Source organism: Sarcophilus harrisii, chromosome 4, assembly GCF_902635505.1.
Source record: "Sarcophilus harrisii chromosome 4, mSarHar1.11, whole genome shotgun sequence".
Taxonomy (NCBI): domain Eukaryota; kingdom Metazoa; phylum Chordata; class Mammalia; order Dasyuromorphia; family Dasyuridae; genus Sarcophilus; species Sarcophilus harrisii.
This window is the reverse complement of record NC_045429.1, coordinates 105,951,500-105,958,295: the sequence shown is the minus strand read 5'-3', so window position 1 is coordinate 105,958,295 and position 6,796 is coordinate 105,951,500.

The following is a 6,796-nucleotide window of genomic DNA, read 5'->3' as shown; positions in this document are numbered from 1 at the left end:
GGTCTAGAACTACTCAAAAGAATTTGGCCTGACCATCCAGATGGAAAAACCCAAGTAGATGCACAAGATTGGTTGTTGCTGAGCTTGTCCACCATTATAGATATATTAAACAGACAATCTAAATAACAAGTTGTGTCCAGAGTTAAGCAGCAAGAGGAGAATGGACTAGAAATCAGGAAATTATAAATTTCTTTTAATAATTCCAAACTTCTAAAAACAAACATCAAACTTTTTAACACCAAGAATCTATTCATGTTGTTATATGACTGTTAAGTTATGAGACACTACCATTTCTAAAAAATTAAATATGTTCAAAAGGTAAGGTGAGGAACATGATGAATATGAGCAGGCTACACCTTAGAATAATTAAAGAACTATAAAGACCTGGGATAAAGGATACCAGAAATATATGATCAAAAAACAAGGTGGACTGATCAGCATCCTGTATGCTCCTCTGCTATCCTTCTGATGTGACAAAGTAAGGAAAGCTATAGCACACGAGGTGGATCTCCTGAGATAAATCTGGGGAAGGACATGGAAAGAATTATATAAGATGATCAGGAAAAGATGAGTTGTGAGATGGATGTTTGGAAGGCACATTGACATTGATGAGATCCTACATTCATTTAACTATCTGCATAATATCAATCAACCAAACATTTATTAGTGTGTCAGGCACTGTGCTAAGCACTAGGCATGTTAATATGCTTAGTAAATCCTTGCTTTATAGGTAAATTGAAATTTTTAGATTCATCTAATTAAAATTACAATTGATTCTGAATTAGCATGAAACATAGCAGAATAAGCCATTGAGGCAGGAGGACCTGTTTCTGAGAAACACTAGCTATCTGATTCTGTGCAAGTCACTTACTTGGTGACTTGCACAAGGCACTAAAACTCTGAACCTATTTTCCCAATAATAATGCCTGTAATACTTAATTCAGAGGGTGGTAATAATTGAATAAGACCCCAAGTCTCAGTTTCTTCATATGTAGAACTGAGGGTAGGGATTAAATGAAATTATGAACTCTTCTGAACCTGCTGCAAGGTTCCCAACCAACTGAAGCAGAAAATGAAGGCTGACTGGATAAATTTGCTCAGGTTTTTTAAAAAAGAATGAGTCAATGCAAATTTTGAACTCCATCTGTAATATAAATGTATATATATAAAACTTTATATATATACACCCACATACATATTTAAGTATCTTTCAGTTTTATTTTTAAGAAAATGTAGTTGACACATAAAAAAGCACAAACTGCAAAATTTAAATGGGGCTATGAAATTCTATCTTTTTTTTCCCTCCCTTGATTCTTTCCCTTTTTAGGTTTCATGCTTGAGCCAAGATATATGTAGTACATCTTTAAGTTCTTGTTAGTAGGCTGGAGACCTTAGACAAGTCAGCTTTTCACAAGACATGTCCCTTATCTTCCTTTATCAACTTTCAAGTGGAAGGCCAAAAATACAAAATGGCAAAGGTCAACAGGATTGCTTCAGAATCATCTTCCCTCAGAATTACCTGCTCCATAGCTACCCAACATCAAGATAATTGAATCAAAGACTGACTAAATTTGTTGATATTTTTCAAAAGAATGAGCGGAAGCAGATTTTAAACACCATCTGCAACACACATACACACACACACACTCCCATACATGTGCATGCATATATATATATATATACACACACATTATATATGTACCTTTCCATTTCTTTTTTCAGAGAATACAGTTCAGAAATAAAGTAACAAGCAGAAAAGTGTAAGTTGGAATATAAAATCAGTTTTTTCCTTTACTTTTTTTCCTCTTGCTGATTTCCTTTCCCTAGTGAAAGGTGAGGGCTCTGTTTCAGGAATAGTTGTTTGAGGTCAAGACTATTTATTACAATATAGGAGACTTGGAATATTTTTTAAGTTATAAAATAGATTTGCTTGTTAACATCTACGAAAAGCAGTCCTCTAGAAACTGAGGGGGAAAGCAACTGTAACCCATAGTGGGAGGCTATGTAAAAAGAGCCTTCTGCCTTTCATGGACTGGCCTAAAGAGGAAGATCAGGAACAGAGCAATCCCACATCCTCCTTTTGAGTCTCTAAATGATTCTCCTGCAGTTCCCATTTCTATTGCTCTTGAACTCTCAAGCTATTGCTTTTGTTTGGGGAGGTAAAACAAGCACAGGAACTCCAGCTTAGCTTGCCTGTGAATTCTTGGAGGCTTGGAAAAGTCCACTCATTTGCCTCATACTGATTTCTTTTGTTCAGTCATTTTTGGTCATGTCCAACTCTTTGTGACCCTAATTTGGAGTTTTCTTGGCAGAGACACCAGAGTGCTTTGCTATTTCCTTCTTTAGATCTTTTTACAGATGAGGAAATTGAGGTAGAGTTAAGTGACTAGTCCAGGGTCACATAGCTAGTAAATGTCTGAGACCAGATTTGAATTCAAGAAAATTAGTCTCCCTGACTCCAGGCTTTGCACTTTGTGTTCTATGGCACCATCTAGCTTTTATGAAAAACTGAACCTCAGTTTTGCTTGGGGCAGGGGTGGTGCAAGTTGATGGAGGAAGATGACAAGAAATGACTCTCAATGAAGGAAATAGCTTCCAAACTCATTTCACTAATCTGTCAACCCCTCTAAAACTGGGGCTGTGTCTTTCTCTGGTACTGGGATCCATAATATTTTTCTTACTGGGTCACTTCTCTTTCTATAAAACATGATGCCCTGATCCATGGTCACAGATCTTCTGTACAGCCTTGAAAAAGGTAATCTGCTTTGTTTCATCCGTTTTAAAATAAGAGATTGGGTGGCCTGAGATCTTATTCAAACTCTAGAATTCTATGAGTTTAGACTCACATAATGTAAGATTGCTTGAAAGAACATATGTGGGGATTTTCTTATTTGTTCCTCTGCAAAATAAGGAGCCTTGGGCAAGAGTAGGGAGTAGGAAATAACAGTATTAAGCTATATTACTAACTGATATAATAGTGCTTCGAAATTTTCAAATCTCTTTACATGTATCATATCCTTTGATTTTCAAAACCTTTCCTCTGTAGTAGGTGTTATTATCCCTATTTTTTTAGATGAAGAAACTGAGGCTGAGAAATTAAATTATTTAGCTGAACATCACAAACTAAAGGTACCAGAATTTGAACTCACAGTGGGGAATAATGAAGGAGTGGAAGAACAAATTATATGACAGATAGTTAGACAGACAGAGACATTCAGAGGGATAGATGATTGCCAGATATTAATCATGTTGTAAGAGAAGAAACAGACTAAAGGGGAGAAAATGAAAAAAAGAAAATATTCTGCTTGGATCTATAGAGTCTTTCAGTTTTTTCTTTGGATATGGATAGCATTTTCATCATGGATCTCTTAGAATTGCCTTAGATTGTTATATATCTGAAGAGAGCTAAGTCATTCATAGTTGATTATCACACAATGATTCTGTCACCATGTCTAATGTTCTCCTAGTTCTGCTAACTTGACTTTGCTTATATTTGTTCTTTTGTTCATATTAGTCTTTCCAGGTTTTTTCTGAAATCTGCCTACTCATAATTTCTTATTGCATTTTAGTAGATAGATAGATGGATGGATAAAGACAAAACAAAACAAAATAAGATAGATAGAACAATCTTTAAGTGCTTACTGTGTGCTAGAGCCTAGGAAAGGTTTAGGGGATAGAAATAAAAGCATGTCAATCTCTGCCCTCAAAATAATTATGTTCTTATGAGGGAAGAAACAAATACATAAAGGAAATCTAGTAAGGGGAGAATAGGAAGGGAGGGTTCATAAACTAGCATAATTATAGTACTATGGAGGCTTACAACAAAGAAAGAAGGCCAAACAGTGAAACAATGGCCAGAAAGGGTCTAAAAGTGGGACATGCTACAATACAGGTCAGCTCCAACCTAGGAAAGTCTGGAAGGAAAAAGCAGTGACAAACATCAAATATTGCTTAATATTCTTAATATTCTCAAGGGTGGGCTGTTTCTTCCTACCTGACTCTTCTTTTCTTGGCCTCAGGTGAGTGGGGATTGTGGAATCTGGAAACTTGCAACTCAGAATCCCCTTTTTGGTATCCCCACAGAGGACAACAGCAGAAGACCCAGGTGCCCAAGTTTCAGTTTTGGGAAGCACTTCACAAGAATTAATATTCATTTCTCCTAGGGAGGTTGGGAAAGTGTCTACCCCCCATGAGTCAGGGAGGAAATAGAATCCCTAAAAAAAGGCCTTGTTCTTAAAAGCCCCCAATTAAGTACCTGTATGAAAATAACAGGCTGTGTCAACCACCATATGGAGCAAGTTGAAAACCTTTCAGAAGCAGAGTATAAAAATGGCAGACCAAGAAGGATCATTATTGTCTAGACCCCATGTCCTTTTCCTACCTTTCCTGCAAAAGCAGTCGCCTCCTAACTGGCTTCTCTGACTCCAGTTTCTCCCTTTCCAACCCATCCTCCACAGAACTGCCAAAATAACTTTCTTAAGGCACAGATGCTCACTCAAATCCTTTATGGGCTTCCTATTATCTTTGGGATAAAAAGTGAAACAAACTCTGCTTGACACATATAAGGCTTATAATAATCAGATTCCAGCCTATTTTTCCAACCCTAACTCACCTTAATCCCCTTCAAAACTGTATTCCAGCCAAACAATATATAGTACTAGACTCAACAGCCCATTTCTAGCCTCAATACCTTTGCCCAGACAGCCCCTTAAACCTGGAATGTTCTCCCTCCTCAACTTTCCTCTCTGAAACCTAGTTTTAAAATTCAGTATAGATTCCACTTCCTCTGTAAAACCTTCTCACAATTCTCCCCATCTACACCACAGTTGCTAATATTCTCTCTTTTCAAATTACCTTTTTTTTACTTCTCTATGCACAAATTATACTTATAGAATATACACTCCCTGAGTTAGAAATAGTTTTGCACCACCTACTTCATGTCTACTCTTCAAATATTATTCCAATTTTACATTAAAGCAAAATGACTTGCCTGTGGTCACATTACACAGTTAAGCTGGGATAGTTCAATTCACAAGGGCAACACTATTTCTACGACGTCTTGTTACTACTAATTGTTTGGATCAATTCAATTCTAGAAACATTATTTAGTTCCAACTATGTGCAAGGCACTATGGTAGATAAATATAAAACTATTTTTTCATGTCTACTCTTATTGGGTGAACTATTGAACTAATGGAGAAATTCAGTCTGCATGTTGTATGAATAGCAAGAGCAGCCAGAGCCTTCTGATTTGGGAGAAGACTTCTTGGGGGGGAAGATGCTTTCTTCCAGGTTTGAGACCTGTCATCCAGAACCCATGGGAATAAAAATAGCAGAGGTAGAGCCAGTTTTGTAGAGAGAAATTTGAAAATGATCTCAGTAGGACTTCCTCAGTATAAAAGGGATTGGAAGCTGCTTCTAACCTCTGGGTGCTTGGAACAGCACAAAGCAACCTAGAGACAGGAAAGTCAGTACACAAACAGAAGTGCAATTAATTTCAAAGTAAGGAAAATAACATTTGCAAATGGAATCCCACTGTCTCTCCCCCAAGGAAGGTTTAACGCTACTGAAGCTGGGGTCATTTATATATGTGAAAGGGATTGGCCCACAATAGTTCTCTTGGTTAGAATGAGGCACAGAACTAGACAAGGACAGGAGTGCAGTACCTAACAGGACAAGGAACAGGAATTGTGAACATGTGACAGACAGCCCTGGGAAATAGGGAGAACTAAAGTTCTTAGTGACATTGCCAGAGGGTGAGATCATTCTAAGGTGCAAAGGATTATGTTATGGTATGATGAACTCAGGACACAGTCTGCCTGCTGGGCCTTAGTTCTGGTAAATGAGAAATATTTTGACTACTAGCTTATAATCTTCTCATAGTACCTGATGGTCACTGTTTGCCCCTGGGTCTATTAGACAATGAACATCTCTTGAGGGTGTGAGTGTGAGTGGAAGGCCTGAGAAGAGAGCTCCTTGCCCATGTCTAGACTGAGGTGTTGGACCTCAAGAATGCAATCAATGAAGTTTTGCTAGGGAAGACTTGGAATTAAAACAGGAAGAAATCTTTTCAGCCTTTATAGATAAGGAATAAGAAAAGAACTGTATGGTAATGATTCATTATTAAATATTTTATCATACTATGGATTTGGGTATATGAAGTCCTTATTGGTCCAATCTAACTCTTTCCCTCCTTGTCTGGAGGGACTTTGGAAGAAAGAGAAAAAAAAACCGAGAGAGCAGAGAAAAGGGGAATGGATTTCTAGAGAGTCTTTAAATTACTGCAAAATAGGTGTTCTTAACCTGGGATTCACAGATACACCTACCTCTCCCTGGGAAAAAAATGTCCAATGGGTAGATTTCAGAAAGTCTGTGGATGGGAAAATAATTATACCATTATTTTTGTTAACCTCTAACTGAAATGTCATGTTTTCATCACTTGTTTAAAAATAGGCAAGGTGGTATGATGGAGTTAGAAACTTATGAATTTAAGTCTGTCCTCAAACACTTGCTCTGTGACTCTGGATAAGTGATTTTATTTCAGCCTGGTTCAGTTTTCTCATCTTTAAATATAGGTATAATAATAGTATTGACCTTCAATACTGAGGTAGTAAATGGTGTTTGTATAATGTTTTCCAATTCTTAATACATTTCCATTTCAAGATTCTTTAAAAAGTATTTTAAAAATACTTCTGAGAAGGGATTCTTAGTCTTCATAATAACCCCCATTCCAAAGTAAGGAAGAAAAATGAATGCAGCATATTTCTCACTGCAATGCAGGAAGTCTGTGTATGAA